Here is a 19,302-nt window from a genome sequence, read left to right on the forward strand (position 1 = left end):
AGTAGCCTGGAGCTTACAGCTTCCAACACCTCACTGCCACTCCGTTGCTTGGTAGTTTCCTGCCCCGAGAAGAGGACTGTCCACTCCTCATAGTGGCAGGAGCCAGAGCCAGTCTACTGGACCTCGTGAGTACCCCAGAGATCCAGGCGGTACCGGTCCAGCTCCCAAGAGAGGAGTGGCAGCCTCTCCTCAGCAGTAAGTGTTCGAATATTCCACGTGGCTACTCGCAATGGCTTTGTACTGTTTCTGGAGGAGCCCCGAGGGTAAGGATTCAGTCTCCTGACTCCGCCAAATGGGGTTTGGCCAGGAGACGTCATGGACGCCTGTCCCCCCGGGACCTCTGGCACAAGCTTCGTTTGATATTTTTTCCGTGGTATCGATATAATTTATTTGAAGGTGGAGGGGTTACCAGCCCCTCACACCCATCCAGAGCCCCCACTTGGCCGCTGCGGTGGCTACAAACACCACGAGGGGAATTGTCAATCTAAATTGGCCCTCCCCCCACGTCCAGCACCACGAGGAGGTAAGGGGGTTGTTTTACACACTTACACACACGTGCGCACACGGGCGCACACGGGCACACACACACGGGCACGTGCGCACACAGGCACGTGCGCACACGGACACGTGCGCACACGGGCACGCACACACACACACAATACACAGATGTAATGACATCCCTGCTGGGGCGATACAAGGGGGAGCGGACCCAGAGCTTGGGGGCTCGCGTGTGGGGTCTTGGGTCCAGGCTGCGTCGCTGCTCGCCGACATCTCTCGCCGTCGTCCGGCCACGTGGAAGATCCCCTGCGTGGTTTCCATCTCCGTCATCGTCGTGCCGCCAGCCAGCGGTGTAGCCGAGCGAGGCCGATGGGACCACGCCGAGTGATGGGCTGTGTGTGGCCAGTAGAGCCGTTAATATTGAGTGTTGTACTCCGTATGAGGAAGAATAAGTGTTGGCCTGTTTTGTGCCCAGTGTGAGTAATAAAAGAAGTACCCTCTAAACGACGTGTCGTGGAAGTCGCTCATTACATATGTAGTGGGTTCAAATGGGACGGAGACGATGTAATCGGAGGCACACTTATTTATTCAACTTCGTCAGTTACAGGCCATGTATATAACACTTGAAGGGGTAACGGCCCCTTCACCCGGACTTAACAGGGATATCCCCCTAGCGCTATCCCCAACTAATCTGGCCCCAGTTCCTCCACTAGGGTGCTAGGGGAGGCTAACTGATCCGGCCCTGGTTAAGCACGGATCACGTCACTTAACCATCAGACCGGCTCTTACAAGAGCGTCGGCTCTGAGGTTCTTAGCGCCGCGCCTCTGGCTTGCCCTGCTCGATTTTGACAAGTACGGCCAGCCAGGGGAGTTCCAGGGCCTATTCTGCAGGTCTTCAGTCTTCACTGGTCGAAGCTTACACACTGGACCCCGAGCCCTCCGGCTCCCCGCCTTTTATACCAATCGCCCCACGAGGGGTGGGGCTGTGGGGGATCCCAGCGCCACCCACAGCCCCCCAGGGTTAACCGATGCGGACGTTGATGTAGACACCCCTCTGTGTGTGGGTGCAGACCAGAGGTCGCAAACGGGTTTTGATTCCTTACCCGTACCCGGCCGCACCAGGGTCGCAAACGGGTACCCGTACCCGGCCGGGTACGGGTAGCCGGGTATCGGGTAGGGTACGGGTATCGGGTACCCGGTTGCGACCTCTGGTGCAGACACCCCTGTGTGTTTGTTTACCCTCCTGTAACACCCCTACACATAGACGGTATACATACACACATACACACTTACACGCACACACACGCACACACACACAGTCCACATATATAAAAAAGATAAAAGACAAAGATCCCCCGTATAGCCTTAACAGACTGTAGGGGCAAGTGCTGTTAGCAAGCACCTATAAAGGCCGGAACGGTACACGAGGGGGTGGGTGGCCAGCACCACGCCCGACCGTTTGTCTCCCAGTGGCGATGTTTACACACCACACCAGGTACTCATTTCAGGCTGAGTCGACCTATGGGGAGGCCCATAACCGGTTAAGATAATCGTCACTGGTGTTGGCCGTGAGCAGGAATCGAACCCGGTCGCTAGGTTCATAGCGCAGCGTAGCGCTAACCGCTACACTACAGCTCCCCCCTACACACATATATATACACACATACACACGTACACGTACACATACACACGCGGTACACATACACGTACACACACATACACGTACACACACACATACACGTACACACATACATACACATACACACGCGATACACATACACACATACATGTACACATACACGTACACACACACACGTACACACATAAATACACATACACACACGGTACACATACACACATACATATACACACACGCGGTACACATATACACACACACGTACACACATACACACACGCGGTACACGTACACACACACACATGTACACGTACACACACTCTAACGTGTACAGAGAGAAAGACCGAGAGACACGGAAACAGCAGTCGTGGGGACACGGAGACAGAGAGAGATGGAGACAAAGACACAGACACAGAGAGAGACACAGACAGACACAGACAGACAGAGAGAGAGACAAACAGACAGAGAGATACAGACAGACAGAGAGAGACAGACACAGACAGAGAGACACAGACAGACAGAGAGAGAGACACAGACAGACAGACAGAGAGACACACAGACAGAGACACAGAGAGAGAGACACAGATAGACAGAAAACTCTCCGCATCCCCTCGTCGCCTGTGACCTCCCTTGTGCCGCATCTTGTTGCTCGCTGCGGGGTGAATGTGTTGAGTGGGGGGGGGTCACCACACAGCGGAGACAGAGAGACACGGAGAGACAGCGGCCGTGGGGACACGGAGACAAAGACACAGACAGAGAGACACGGAGACAAAGACAGAGGGACAGCGAGACACAGAGACCGTGGGGACACTGAGACAGAGAGACACAGAGACAGCGGCCGTGGGGACACGGAGACAAAGACACAGACAGAGAGACACGGAGACAAAGACAGAGGGACAGCGAGACACAGAGACCGTGGGGACACTGAGACAGAGAGACACAGAGACAGCGGCCGTGGGGACACGGAGACAAAGACAGAGACAGAGAGAGACCGAGAGAGACAGAACGACTGAGAGAGACAGAAAGAGAGAATCACGCTGAAACGCAGACAGAAACAGAGGCAGGTAGAAATAGACAGAGAGACAAATACAGAGACAGAGCCGAGATACACAGAGAGATACGAAGAGAGAGAGAGAGACACACAGCCACAGAGATACGGAGACACAGAGACAAATATACATTGAGAGACACAGACACAGGGAGATATACACAGATTCACACAGATAAAGATACAGAGATAGTCAGAGACGGACAGAGACTTGAGAGATTTAGATAGACGCGGAGGAAGACAGAGACCCAGAGACATCGAGACACGGAGACAAACATTTATAAATGGAGAGATAGGGGCACGGAGAGACAGCGATAAATATCCACAGACAGACAGACCCAGAGACAGATACACAGAGAGAGACATACACAGACAGACCCAGAGACAGATACACAGACAGAGACATACACAGACAGACACAGAGACAGATATACACAGACCCAGAGACAGATACACAGACAGAGACATACACAGACAGACCCAGAGACAGATACACAGAGAGATATACACAGACAGACAGAGACAGATACACAGATATAGATATACACAGACATACCCAGAGATAGATACACAGAGAGAGACATAGACAGACCCAGAGACAGATACACAGAGAGAGATATACACAGACAGACACAGAGACAGATACACAGAGAGATATACCCAGAGACAGATACACAGAGAGAGACATACACAGACAGAGACATACACAGACAGACACAGAGACAGATATACACAGAGACAGATACACAGAGAGAGACATACACAGACAGACCCAGAGATAGATACAGAGAGAGACATAGACAGACCCAGAGACAGATACACAGAGAGAGACATACACAGACAGACCCAGAGATAGATACACAGAGAGAGATATACACAGACATAGCAAGGGGCTTAGACGTAACTCGGATCAAAGAGACACAGAGATACAAAGGCCGAAACAAAGAGACAGGGGGAGATAGACAGAAGACGAAGCTACAGATACACAGACAAGACGTAAAGTGCTAAGAAAGACAGAGACACACAGAGACACAGAGGCAAAGATACAGGGGAGATAGACAGACGAAGCTGCAGAGACACACATAGACAAAGATTAACACAGAGAGAGACGTACAGTGCTAAAAAACACAGATACCGACATAGATACAGAGACAGACATCGAGACAAAGACACAGAAACAAGGATAGATACATTCCGTGATAGACAGAGACACACGTGGACATAGAGAGAGAGAGACAGAGAGACAAGAGACAGACACAGAGACAAAGATACAAAAACAGGGATAGAGAGACACGTGGCCATAGAGAGATACACGTGCAGATACAGAGACAGATAGAGACAAAGACAGAAACAAGGATAGATACATTCCGTGATAGACAGAGACACACTTGGACATAGAGAAAGAGACATAGAAACAAGAGACAGACACAGAGACAAAGATACAAAAACAGGGATAGAGAGACACGTGGCCATAGAAAGATACACGTGGAGATAGAGAGACAGACAGAGAGACAGACACAGAGACAAAGATACAAAAACAAAGATAGAGATACCCGTGGCCATAGAGAGACAGAGAGACATAGAGACAGACAGAGATACAAAGATACAGAAACAAGGATAGAGAGAGACACACGTGGCCATAGAGAGACAGGCAGAGAGACAGACAAGAGACAAAGATACAACAACAGGGATAGAGACACGTGGCCATAGACAGACAGAGAGACATAGAGACAGACAGAGAGACAAAGATACAGAGACAAAGATACAGAAACAAGGATAGAGAGAGAGACACACGTGGCCACAGAGAGACGGACAGAGAGGCAGCTAGCTACACTGAATATCGACAGAGATACGGCAAAGACAACAAGTGAGGTAACCAATGGACATCCAGGACTCTGTTGGCTATTGTCACCGTAGCCTGTTGTCGTCATTGACAGCTGTAATCGATACTTGTGCCGATCTTGTTTGTGTGTGCTGTTACGTTGGACTTTTTTCGCACCGTACGTAGGCAACCCGTGGCCAATCGGAGGTGCCGGGGGAAGGACAACAAACTAAACACCACAACAACAACAACAAGAAGCAGTTCTACGGATATTAGTTTTCAGCTTGGTATAGTGGTGTAGTGTATAGGAGTGTCGTGTACCGTTGTGTAGTGTGTATAGTAGTGTATAGCGTAGTGTAGACTAGTGTATAGTGTAGTGTGTAGCTTAGTGTAGAGTAGTGTATAGTAGTATAAAGTGTGATGTGTAGCTTAGTGTCGAGTAGTGTATAGTAGTGTAGTGTGTAGTTTAGTGTATAGTGTAGTGTGTAGCTTAGTGTAGAGTAGTGTAGCGTGTAGCTTAGTGTATTGTAGTGAATAGTGTAGTGTGTAGCTTAGTGTATAGTAGTGTATAGTGTAGTGTGTAGCTTAGTGTATATTAGTGTAGTGTATAGTAGTGTATAGTAGTGTAGCGTGTAGCTTAGTGTATAGTAGTGTAGTGTGTAGCTTAGTGTATATTAGTGTAGTGTATAGTAGTGTATAGTAGTGTAGCGTGTAGCTTAGTGTATTGTAGTGAATAGTGTAGTGTGTAGCGTAGTGTATAGTAGTGTATAGTAGTGTAAAGTGTGATGTGTAGCTTAGTGTCGAGTAGTGTATAGTAGTGTAGTGTGTAGCTTAGTGTATAGTAGTGTAGTGTGTAGCTTAGTGTATATTAGTGTATAGTGTAGTGTGTAGCTTAGTGTATATTAGTGTAGTGTATAGTAATGTAGCGTGTAGCTTAGTGTATTGTAGTGAATAGTGTAGTGTGTAGCTTAGTGTAGAGTAGTGTATAGTAATGTAGTGTGTAGCGTGTAGCTTAGTGTATCGTAGTGTATCGTGTAGTGTGTATTGTATATTGTGTAGTATGCAGTGTATAGCGTAGTGTGTATAGTGTAGTCTATAGTGTATTGTAGTGCAGTGTATGTACGTTGAACTTCTTTCTCACCGTACGTAGCCAACCGCGCTTATGGGAAGTTTGGGGGAAGGACAGCAAACTAAACACAACAGAAGAAGCAGTTATACAGAAATTAGTTTTCAATTAAGGATAGTGGCGCAGTGTATAGTCGTGTATCGTAGTGTATAGTATAGTGTATAGTCTAGATATTGTAGTGTATAGTGTAGTGTATGTACGTTCAACTTCTTTCGTACCGTACGTAGCCAACCATGCTAATCGGAGTATAAATATTCTGCGCTACGAACCCGGCGATCCGGATTCGATTCCCGCTCACGGCCAACACCGGTGACGACTATCTGGACCGGTCCTGGCCCTCCCCTAGTTCGACTCAGCCTAAAATGAGTACGTGGTGCGGTTTACGGAGTAAATATCGCCACTGGGGGAGACAAAGGTGGCCGGGCTTGGTGCTGGGCACCCACCCCCTCGTGTGCTGTGCCGGCCTTCATAGGCACTTGCCCCAATAGTCTGTTAAGGCTCTATGGGGGATCTTTGTCTTTGAGGAGCAGTAGTGCAGCGCTGTGCTACGAACCCTGCGACCCGAGTTCGTTTCCGGCTCAGGGCCAACACCGGTGATGAATATCTGAACAGGCCATGGTCCACCCCTAGGTCAACTCAGCCTCAAATGAGTACCTGGTGTGGTGTGCGCATTAAACATCGTCACTCAGGGAGTCAAAGGTGGCCGGGCATCGTGCTGGCCACCCACCCCCTCGTGAGCCACAGTGCCGACCTTCATCGGCGCTGCTGCTCGCTACGGGACAGCCACTTGTCCTAACAGGGTGGGTCTTTTGTTGTCTTTGTACACAAATTTACGTGGATGTCGAAAACATCATTTTTTTATCTACAGATGGATTCACGAATCACGTTTCCGACCATCAAACAAGAGCGCGAAGAACATCCGAGTCCTGGTGAGTGCGCCGACTCGACGGCGAAACGTAAAGAGGCCGATGCGGGTGAGACCCCCTAAAACGTCGCCGATTATCACAATATCGCCACATCAGCGCCACGGCACCGAACGGCACGCTGGCTCAGGGAGATGTTGACTCTCTCGCTTGGTGTACAGGACGTCGTGGGTTCGATCCTCACCCTGACGCCTGCTGCTGTGTATTTGGAGTCTGCGTCTCTCTCTCTGTCTCCCCCGTGGTCGCGTGGATTTTTCTCCGTTTAGAATCGAAGTCATGCGTTTATCGTATTTGGCTGATATAAAATGTCCACGTAAGTTACTTCGCTGAGCTCTCTGCTACATCTTCTTAAATCGCAGCTGCAGATGGCAACGTTCCCGAGGTTGATGAAGCCGCTGGGCGACCGGGGAAGGAGGCGGGAGAAGCCCGCGGCTGCGTGACCGCGACGAAGAAGAAGCTGGTCAAGGTGGAGGTGTGGTCGGAAGACGTTCAGAAATTCATCGTCGTCAAGTTGCTGGAGGAGGACATTGGTCAAGGCGAGTTCCCGCCCCTTTGAGAGGCAAATTTACGTCTATATATTTAAAAAAAATTGGCTTGTTTTACCATGGATCATATATCCTATTGGGAGTCATGTAATGAGGTTAAGGTATTATATTATTTTGTACTCCATTCAGCAGCATTCTATTCAACTAACGTGTCCATAGAATACCATTGCACCCATAGAATAACACTGCCCATGGATTAACATTGCAATAAGTTCACGGGCTAAATGCCAATGTTGAAGGTCGGTCTGCTAGCCACGGCAAGAGGGCTGCAGGAGAGAGAGAGTCGTGTGTAGTTTTTGCCGTTCTCCGTTGAAGGAACGCAGACTACAGTGGGTCTACTATTTGGTCCAGAGGCTAACGTCGTCCGTAGAATAACACTGGACCCATAGAACAACACTGCCCATAGGTTAACATTGCATGTAAACTGTTATATCCTTGCCCATGGCAGCAGTGCGGTTCGGGAGCTACAGGTGCCCACGTCCGAGGTCTGCTCCTTGCCACGATGAGAGGGCTTCAGTTTTTCGAAGGAGCGCAGGCCACAGGTGGTGTTCACCGTATGGGTCCGTAGCTTTTGGGTTGCATGGCCACAATCGCACTACTCTACCGCGGTCCATCTTTTCAACAAACAACAACGACAGAAAAGTGTCCTCGTGGAAATGAATGGCAGGGCAGCCACACGGGAAGGACACTCAGACCACCATGCGAGCTACGGTCGTTGACGAGAGGTCGTAAACGGGTTTTGATTCCTTACCCGTACTCGTACCTGGCCGCACCAGGGTCGCAAACGGGTACCCATACCCTACCCGATACCCGGCCGGGTACGGGTAGCCGGGTATCGGGTAGGGTACGGGTATCGGGTACCCGATTGCGACCTCTGGGATGAAGCCATGTTGCAGGCGCGGGTGGGTTGATTCTAGGAACTTGAATTGTGAGAAGAGACAAGACGTTGGGAAATGAGTGACAAACGGTTACTCACCAGTGACGCACGGCCTTCTCACTCATTGGTTGGGGTGAGTCACATGCGGCTACCCGTACCCGGCCGCACCAGGGTCGCACACGGCTACCCGTACCCGGCCGGGTACGAGTAGCCGGGTATCGGGTAGGGTACGGGTATCGGGTACCCGATTGCGACCTCTGTCGTTGACCTCGCAGCGGCGGCGGCGGCTTTTGGCTCGACCGTTGAACAGAGACGGTGATCACCTTCCGATATGAGGAAGCCACTGGGAGCTATGCACTTCCCTCGCACCTCCGATCAGCTCGGTTGGCTACGTCCCTTTATTGTGACTAATATTGGGTCGCGAGAGGCCCACCGCGCATTAAACTCCCCCATGCGTGAATGCCAACGGGGGCCGCGTTTTGAAACATTTTGCAGTTCTGGACCGAAGCACTGCTCCAGTTGATGGAGGCAGCAGCGAGAGGCCCGAGGAGACGGGGAACTCCCGTGGACGCGTGGACGCCCCAGACCAGAACTTTATCGAGGTGGAGTTGTCGGAGGACGACGTCGGTGAAGGTGAGAGGGGCCCCCCGCCACCTCTGATCGCGTCGCGGAGTAAACCCAGCGTTGTCTTGGGTTTTTTTTATTTACCGACCCAGTGTTCCAAGCTGTGCTGCTGTCATGCGCGAATAGAACTCATCTAATAAGTATGGTTTTTCCAATGTGTCGTAGAACTGTGAGTCAGCGGGTCCCGGTGTGAGTCTGTGGGTCTCTGTGTGAGTCTATGGGGCTCTGTGTGAGTCTTTGGGGCTCTGTGTGAGTCTATGGGGTTGTGTGTGAGTCTATAGATCTCTGTGTGAGTCTCTATGTGAGACTTTGGGTCTTTGTGTGAGTCTACGGGTCTGTGGGTGATTCTATGGGTCTCTGTGTGAGTCTATGTGCCTTTGTGAGTCTATGGGCCTCTTTGTGAGTCTTTAAGCCTCTGTGAGTCTATGGGCCTCTGTGAATCTGTGAGCTTCTTTGTGAGTCTACGGGCCTCTGTGTGATGAGTCTATGGGTCTCTATGTTAGTCTATTAGTCTACGTGAGTCTATGGTTCTCTGTGTGCGTCTGCGGGTCTCTATGTGAGTCTATGGGTCTATGTGTGAGTCTGGGTCTCTGTGTGAGTCGATGGGTTTCTGTGTGAGTCTATGGGTTTCTCTCTGTGTGAGTCTATGGGTTTCTGTGTGAATCTGTGGGCTTCTTTATGAGTCTATGGGCCTCTGTGTGATCAGTCCCTGCCTGCTTGGCCTTCACCACATATATAACCTCTTGTTGTAACAGCTCTCTCACTGTGTTCTTCCTGGTTCAGCAGTTCCACTGTTGGATTATTTTTTCTGCCTGAGGACGACCACTTGTGTTGCAATCGAAACGTCGTGATATATTTTTTTTATGTTTTTACCTGCGTGACTTTACCGAAAGAACAAAAGAGTAGAGATCCAACTAATATTTTAGAATGTAAGACTACTGCAATCATTGCAAATTCATTAATCCCCAAGACTGAGCAATACCAAATTAAGCCAAGGGCCTCAAAACCACCTAGACTGTATGGGCTACCAAAGATTCATAAAATCGGCATCCCATTACGACTCATAGTAAGTACAATTGGCTCTGCCACGTATAAATGAGCAAAATATGTAACTAAACAAATAGAGCCCTACATCGGTAGGACATCTTCATTCATAAGAAATTCAGAACATCTTATGAATGTGATTAAAGATATTAAACTTAACCCTCATGACATTCTGGTGAGTTCTGATGTGATTTCTCTATTCACTAAGGTTCCAGTTAATGAGTCGCTTAAATTACTTGATACACTAGTAAGGAATACAGGTTTACCAAAAGATATTCCAAAACTAGCTGACCATTGTTTAAATAACACTTTTTATGGAGAGGTGATTTATTTAAACTAAAGGAAGGAGCAGCAATGGGCTCTCCTTTATCTCCTGGTATAGCAAATCTGTACATGGAAAACTTTGAAACAAGAGCACTTGCCTCAAGTACATTTTAAACAATCTTTTTGGTTTGGATATGTTGATGATACTTTGGTTGTCTGGTCCATGGTAAAGATACACTTAATGCATTTCTAAATCATCTCAATGCACAAAACCCGGCCATCCAGTTCACCATGGAAACAGAGGTGAATAACACACTCCCTTTATTAGATATTTTGCTTGGACATGGCCTAAATGGCAAAATAACACGCAGCGTTTACCAAAAGGGAACGCACACTGATGCCTATCTGAATGCAGATTCATATCATCATCCAGCTCAGAAATCCTCTCGTATCAAGACGCTCATACATCGGGCTAAAACAGTGTCAGATGGTGAAAGTCTAGGGAGAGAGATTAAACATGTTAAAGAAGCACTACGACAGAATGGCTACAATAATGCTCAAATTAACAGCACTGAATGCCAAATCACGATTGCAAAGCAACACTGCTGAAAGCGATCAGATTATTAAAACAATTAAAATACCATATATCTCAGGAGTAACTGACAAATTAGCCCATGTTTTGCAAAAGCAAAACATTAAAGTATGATTTGGTACAGTACACAAAATTAAAAAAACTAGTATCTTGTACTAAAGACGAATTACATAAATTATCAACAGAAGGTGTATACCGGATTAATTGCTCATGTGACAGATACTATATTGGACAGACGGGACGTAACATCAGCGTAAGACTAAAATAACACCAAAGAAATGATCTCAAACACAACTGTCGGCAGTGGCAGAACATGCTTGCCAACAAGGCCACTCAATTGATTTTGATAACGTTGAAGTGTTGTGTAAAACTAATTATTACTGGCCAAGACTAATTAGAGAATCCATTGAAATTGAGAAAAATACAAATAATTTTAATCGCTCTGACAGCTACAGGCTTAGTGCGACCTGTAAGCGTATTATTAAGTAATACATATTACAATTCCTTATAGGGGAAACACATTCTAATTGACTTATTACTAACGTAGTATATCATTACAATAACCCCCCCCCCCCTTCGCAACCTCTGATTTCTGCACCTGATTGGGTATAGTAATTGGTTTCAGTTATTAAATAATACACATTACAACTAATGAGTTATCTACAACTGATTACTAATCATAACAATTCACTGATTATTAACCTATTATATAATTACAATACCCCCCCTCTCCGCCAGAGGTCGCAAACGGGTTTTTATTCCTTATCCTTACCCGTACCCGGCCACACCAGGGTCGCAAACGGGTACCCGTACCCGTACCCGGCCGGGTACGGGTACGGTACGGGTATCGGGTACCTGATTGCGACCTCTGGGATGAAGCCATGTTGCAGGCGCGGGTGGGTTGATTCTAGGAACTTGAATTGTGAGAAGAGACAAGATGAGTGACAAACAGTTACTCACCAGTAACTCACGGCCTACCCGTACCCGTACCTGGCCGCACCAGGGTCGCAAATGGATAGCCGGGTATCGGTTAGGGTACGGGTATTGGATACCCGGTTGCGACCTCTGCTCTCCGCCTCTGATCTCTGCACATGATTGGGTTAAATGATGATGTCACCCTGCTGCTCTATTTAAGACCGGGAGCAGTGGGAGGGTCTCCATTAGTCGTGGTGCGACTGTGGTCATCCATGACAGACGGTACACACTGCTCCCGCTGACGCGCTCGACTGAGCTTGACCACCATCTGAGCGTGAAATCGTAGTTGCTGCTCTGCCATCGACGTCGGCAGCCATACGAGAGAAGGGCAATGGGGTGCGTTTTGTGAGTGACAGCTCCGGATCCGAATGCCGTTCGAGTCGAAGAAGCCACCGAGAAGCCGGAGGAGGTGAAGGATTCCCGTGGGTACGCGAACACTCCGGACCAGAACTTCATCGAGGTGGAGTTGTCCGAGGAGGACACGGGCGAAGGTGAGAGAGAGTGAGCGTGTGTGTTCGACCCCCCCCCCGCCCCTGTAGCGGTTAGCACTCGGAACCTGGCAACTCGAGTTCAATTCCCGCTCACGGCCAACACCGGTGACAATTATCCGAACTGGTCATGGGCCCTCCCCTAGGTCGACTCAGCCTCAACCGAGTACCCGGTGTGGTGTGTAGTAAACATCACCATTACAGAGTTAGACTGATGGCCTTAATCTAAGTTGCCTTGTGGTTGTTGTTGGTTGTTTGACTTGCATCCCACTGGTTTTGCACACAGCGTTGGTGTACGGTGTTTTTCTGTTTGCACTCAGTTACATATTCACTTGAAGATGTTTTTTGTTCATGTTTTTGTTTTTTGTTTGTTGCGGTTGCACCCGATTCAAGAGCGGAATGGCTCATAGGGCTATACCTAATAAATGAACTTGAACTTGAACTGGGGAGACAAAGGCGGCCGGGTGTGATGCTGGCCACCCACCCCCTCGTGTGCTGTGCCGGCCTTCATAGGTGCTGCTCGCTAACAGCACCCCTACAGTCTGTTCAGGCTATACAGGGGATCCATAAGAGTTTTTTTGGGATTAGATCGAGTGATGGATATCCATTGTAATTTATGTGTATACATTAACCCCCCCCCCCCCACTGGTTTTTGCACCTGATTGGTTCACAAGTGACAACATCACATTCATCTCTCTATACAAGAACGAAACAGGAGTAGGATTTCTCCACAAATCTGGCTCTCGCCTGATGATGCTGGTTGTTGTAAATACCGGAGAAATGTCACGGTACTCAAATCGTAAATGTCGAAGTGGGTTTACTCCAACACACAACCGGTTAGTGCTGTACTAGTAACAAATTGGCCACGTTTTGTTTACGTGACAAACCTTACTAATTGGCTGTGCCGGGTGGTGGCGGGTTGAACGACACACATTTATATTTACGCGATCTAACCCAAAAAATAACCTCTTATGGATAATGTTGGTCGCGAAAGCCCTACTACATGTTAAACTATACGGAGGGTCTTTGTCTGTTCCCCCCTAACCTTTCTTTGATCGCATCGGACGTAGCAAATGCAACGTTTAAAATATTTATATATAAAAAATATATAACACAATAGCTTAGGTTGCTCAACTAAAACTAAACTAGTGATAGCTCAACGAAGTGGACTTATCATCATCATTGTGTGGGCATTTTATATCAGCAGCCAAGCACTCTAAACGCGTGTTTCTACAGACCCATAGAGATCCACAGAAATCCACAGAGACCCATACTCATCGAGACTCGTGCTAAAACGAAACTATTGTATTGACCAGGTAAGGCCGACTGAGCTATGTAGTTCCTTTTCAGGAGTGACCTGGTCATCACAAATGATAGCTCAACGCAGTGGCTTATCATCATGTGGAAGGTTATAGCAGCAACCAAATCTATATCTGGGTGTCTGTCTGTCTGTGTGTATCTTTCATCATGTTTCTATAAATATCTCGATCTCTTGGTATTACCGAATGTTTCTCTGTCTCTCTGTATCGAGTTGTCTGTGTTTATCTCGCTTTGTCTTTCTGTTACTGAGTCTGTATTATCTTTATACGTTGAATCGGAAATCGTTCTGTAAGTTTACCGTGACCAAAAGAAAAATATGCCAACGTTAAAACGTCACTGTTGTCTTTGGTGTGGCGACTCGTCATTTTATCTCTTGCCCCCCTACCCCCTTTGCCACCAAGTCTAACCGAACTGTCGCAATTTGCGTTTCGTGAAAACCTGCAGCCGACGACGATGACGACGACGATGATTGCGGCGGCGACGTCGGCGGCGATGACGGCGGCGATGACGGCGGCGACGACGGCGGCGACGACGGCGGCGATGACGACGGCGACGACGCTGTGAAAGAATCGGAACCGCCGTGCGACGAGTGCGGGAAGGGTGGAGCCTTCGAAGTGATAAAGACGGACGAAGCGCAACGCAGCGGCAAGACGTGGGGAACCTGCAAGCGGTGCGGGAAGGTGGCGGAAGGCGCCCCGGCGTGCGCGGTGGCGGTCGCCGCCGACGAGAGGAAGCTCGCGTGCAAGGAGTGCGGCAAGGAGTTTACGACGCGTCGCGACTTAAACACGAACTCCATCTCGCATACGGGGGAGTACGCGCACGCGTGCGAGGAGTGCGAGAAGGGGCTCTCGAAGACTCCTGTGGAGGCGGCGGCGGTAGCGCCGCCGCCGACGAAGAAGAAGCGCTGCCGGGCGCGCGCCGGCGAGAGGCCGCACACGTGCGCCGAGTGCGGCAAGAGCTTCTCGCGGCTGTCCAACCTGGAGCTGCACTCGAGGACTCACGCGGCCAGGAAGTCGCACGAGTGCGCCGAGTGCGGCAAGACGTTCACGCGCCGCTTCAGCCTGCAGATACACGCGAGGACGCACACGGGCGAGAGGCCGCACGTGTGTGTCGAGTGCGGCAAGGGGTTCGCGGCAAGGGCCGACTTGAACAAGCACGGCAAGACGCACGCCGTTCGGAAGACGCACGCGTGCACGGAGTGCGGGAAGACATTCACGAAGCTCTCCAATTTGGAGGCCCACTCCAGGGTGCACAGTCGGGAGAACCTGCACACGTGCCTGGAGTGCGGAAAGAGCTTCTCGAAGCGCTCCACCCTGAACACGCACTCGAGGACGCACACGGGAGAGAGGCCGCACGTGTGCAAGGAGTGCGGCAAGGCGTTCTCGCAGCGCTCCAACCTGGACACTCACTCCCGTACGCACACAGGCGAGAAGCCGCACGTGTGCATGGAGTGCGGGAAACGGTTCACGCGCCACTCCAGCTTGGAGATACATTCCCGGACGCACACGGGTGAGAGGCCGCACGTGTGCCTGCAGTGCGGGAAGGGGTTTACGGCCCAGGCCGACTTGAACAAGCACTGCAAGACGCACACGGGCGAAAAGCCGCACGTGTGCGAGGAGTGCGGCAAGAGGTTTTCCAAGCGCTCCAATTTAGAGGCCCATTACAGAACCCACACGGGCGAGAAGCCGCACATCTGCAAGGAGTGCGGGGAGAGGTTTTCGAAGCGCTCCACCTTGGAGAAACACTTGAGGACACACACGGGCGAGAGGCCGTACATGTGCGAGGAGTGCGGCAAGAGGTTCACGCAGCGCTACAATTTAGAGATGCACTCCAGAACGCACACGGGCGAGAAGCCGCACGTGTGCGAGGAGTGCGGCAAGGGGTTCTCGCAGCGCTCCACCCTGGACAAGCACTCCATCACGCACACGGGCGAGAGGCCGTACATGTGCAAGGACTGCGGGAAGAGGTTCACCACGCGGACTTATTTAAACAAGCATTTTAGGACACACTCCCACGAGAAGGTGCACATCTGAAAGGGGGTTCGTGTGGGTAGGGGGGGTCGGAAGCTTTCGACTTGAGTTCCAGAATTACGCACTGGTGAGAGGACGACACGCGTGCATGGATATTTTTTAGGAAAGATAGACGCTGGGAAGTTGAAAACCTCGAACTGAAAAAGGTGTTATTTCGGATAAAAATTGTGCTTTTTAATTAATTTATTTCCTGACTACAGACAGAGCAGAGGTGTGAATGTATATATTCTATAGGTAGTAACAATCTATTAACAGTAACAATCTATTAACAGCAATGACCAGTGATTTTTTTAAATGTGTGGGTTCTACGCATGTATCTGTAAGTGTTGAACTGATTTTTTTAATGTATCTGAATTTTCTGATTAATGTCCGCTGTTTACCGAGTCTCCCAGAGTCCGGCGATCTTGTTCGAGACTCCGGAAGCCAAGCAAAGCTCAGCCTGGATAGTACTCGGACTCCTCTGCTTATGAACATTCGACTTATGAACTTTAGGAGATGTGAACAAACATGTCCGTATGTCCAGTTGCAGTTGTTCGGACTCAGATTCGTAAGTTCAACTGCCGCGCAATAAATGGTGGTGGTGTCACCTACGCCTGCAGAATATGAAGAACCAGTCGCATCTACATCTACAGGAGATTGTGCAACTTTTAAAGCCATTCCACGTGTTTAGTGTACACGCCATACGACATATTTGGAATCGACGGGAGTAAAGTTTGACTTTCGAACAAATCGACTTACGAACAGACCTCTGGAACCTAACTCGTTCATAAGTAGAGGAGTCCCTGTACTTGGATGGGTAACCACCCTTCCCACAACGGGTTGCCATACAACATAGTTGTCATTGGGCTGTAGCGGGCTATACCGTCACGTGAACAGTAGGGGCAGTGCAGAAGAAAATATATACATTGTTGTACTGCACTTCTATGTTCGCCCCCCCCCACATATATCCTCCCTGCTATTACCGACGCACAGCCGGACTGGCGCGGTTGAACCGTGGCAGAATGAATGCAATCGCAACCCGTCCAGGCGACATAGACTGGACTCGATTGAATTAAATCCCATGTAGAACGGACAGATAATAATCGTCCACGCTTGACTGTATCTTCTTCTGTTGGCGAACCAGCTAAGGTTTATGGCACTTCTTCGATGATGCGCATGGGAAGGGAAAGTTTCGCAAAACACATGATCCTTATAGCGGTACCCTGGGGTACCAAATAATACAAAATGGCCGAGGCAATTAAATATTTTATTTCTGGGACACTTTTGTTCAGGGGTGTACTTAACTCCGCGACTGGGGTACCAATCCGAAATCAGTGCTACTCCGCGATGTTGAAATGCCAAACATCATAAGAAATCCGTTATTGAAAATTTTTACTTTGATTAGTGCATCGTGTACAGCTCATCGAGATGAGTCGATTGCCGCATCGCCGACCATCAACAGACTAAAAATTACTGCATCATGGACATTATGCGAGAGCCGGGGTACTATGGTACCCCGGGATACCGCCATAAGGTTCACATGTTGCGTTTTCGGTGATCCACCAACCCTCGCTGCCTCTACGGTGGTCACCGCCGCATGGTCCCGAGTCTCAGTTCTGTTCCGTACTTTTGCTCGTTTTATCGACCCGTAAAAAAAACGGGTTGCCGTTCTTGCAGTCGTACCGCGTGGAACCACCGCGTCACTCCATTATGTTTAGACGCGCGATTCAACATTTTTTTAGTAATTTTCTGTAAAAAAAAAAGACGGGACAACGTGCCTCCCCTTTTGCTTATGAAGTCTGGGCTTGATCTCCAAACGTTCTTGGCAATGTCCGTTTGCCCATTTCAAAAGCTGGTGCTTTAAAACGTGAACGTCTTCATATTGTTATTGTTTATGATTGATATTCGTTCTCGGAAATCGCGGTCGCGAACGGTTTTTGAAGTTGGAAATCGAAATTTACGGGCAGACCCCACCTAGCTGCGTTGTTGTTCCTGGTGAGGTGAGAGCAGCGTTCATGGGGATGCGTTCCCGACGGCGCTGTGACCAACCTCGAGCGCTTCGTTGGCGTGTTGGTAACATCACCAGTAGTACAGACGGTCAAAGTTATTTCATATATAAAATAATACGTTTAATATACTGCCCTCATGCGTTCATTCTACTGTACTTTCTGCAAGGCTCCAAGGATCCCTTTGATTTTAGCTATGTCCTCAGTCTAAATCTCTGTGGGTTTGAGTCAGAGACTCCACCCTGGTTTCGTGAGTTCCTAAACAAATCGAATTGTAGGGGGGTTGTGGTCTGATCGGCTTAGGGCATGCTTTGCTCTCATTGGCTGAATGATAGGCGGCACGGGGGTTCATTAACCCCAGGCCAGCACTCCTCCTGCATGTTCTCGCATTCTGAAGCGCACTTTAGATTGCAGTACAGTAGACTCTTGATTATCCGCGCTAATGATGGGGAGGACGTTCCGCGGATAATTCAAAATCGTAGATAAAAAAATATCATTTTCCGCAGACCTTTATGCCAAAAACCACAACTATAGGTGTGAATTACCGAGCCATGCCAATCAACATCAATCTAACTCCACCCACTGTTGTAAAGATATGACAACTCCTGTACTGTAGAGCCAACTGCGTGGATTTCGGATTAACCGGAGCAAATTACAGTATTTGTTCGGTTTAAGCACGTGACTTGTAATAAACATTTCCAAGAATAACAATGTGGTAATGTTTTTTAGATTATTAATTTGGGCTATTCAATTTATGTCAAAATTTAAGGTGTGCAGTTAATCCGCAAATAGGATTAACCCGCGCATGCGGATAATCGAGAGTCCACTTTATTTTATTTCATTTTTTTACTAAAATGATCATCTCCAGGGCAAACATCTCTATCACTCATTGGCGTTCCCTGTGGGGTCGCTCTAAGAGAGGTCTGCCTGTATTCGATATGAAGAAATTACCCCAATTTCTATTTTGACTACTTTCCGGGTCGTTAAATCTAGTCCTGAGCATTTTTATTCGATGAAAACAATGGGCGGGGGTGGGGTGGGTACTGGGGGGAGTGTTGTCAATGATCCTCAGAATTCCAATGTATTTAGTTACAACTCGTTGTTGCTTTAGAGCCGGTAGCAAGTGTGAAGTTATTTAGAATCGAATGACTTGTGGTTGTCTAGAAGAGGTATATACAGTTTATCGTTGTCATACGTTGTATTTATCTATTATTTGATTGTTGAAGGTGGTCACCTTGAGTTACTTGGTTATTTAGCATATCACATATTTTTTGTTCGATTTTCATGCATATTTTGTAAGTGCGTAATGTGAGACCGAGGGGCTGATAAATATTATCATGATCTGAATTGTCAACCCTTTGTATAATAAAATTTGGTTTGAGATCAGCGTTGTTTTAATATCATCTAATTTCCTTGATAACTCATTTCTTTATAACTGCTTGTTGGTGTTTGGTTTGTTGTCCTTCCCCCACACGTCCGATTAGCACACCTCCGCAAAATAAGTT

At 48.6% G+C, this 19,302-nt stretch overlaps 1 pseudogene across 1 annotated transcript in view; it reads left to right on the forward strand.

Moving 5' to 3' along the window:
• The first annotated feature begins 2,339 nt into the window (after positions 1-2,339).
• Positions 2,340-19,302, forward strand: part of LOC144735491 (uncharacterized) — a 35,043-nt pseudogene continuing 18,080 nt past the window's right edge. The window contains exons 1-6 of the transcript XR_013588621.1: positions 2,340-5,054; positions 5,191-7,104; positions 7,413-7,589; positions 8,971-9,108; positions 12,331-12,465; positions 14,227-15,812. The product of XR_013588621.1 is annotated as an uncharacterized LOC144735491 (transcript). The remainder of the gene's footprint in view (positions 5,055-5,190; positions 7,105-7,412; positions 7,590-8,970; positions 9,109-12,330; positions 12,466-14,226; positions 15,813-19,302) is intronic.

The sequence above is a fragment of the Lampetra planeri genome, chromosome 55, assembly GCF_965212315.1.
Source record: "Lampetra planeri chromosome 55, kcLamPlan1.2.h2, whole genome shotgun sequence".
Classification (NCBI taxonomy): Eukaryota; Metazoa; Chordata; class Hyperoartia; order Petromyzontiformes; family Petromyzontidae; genus Lampetra; species Lampetra planeri.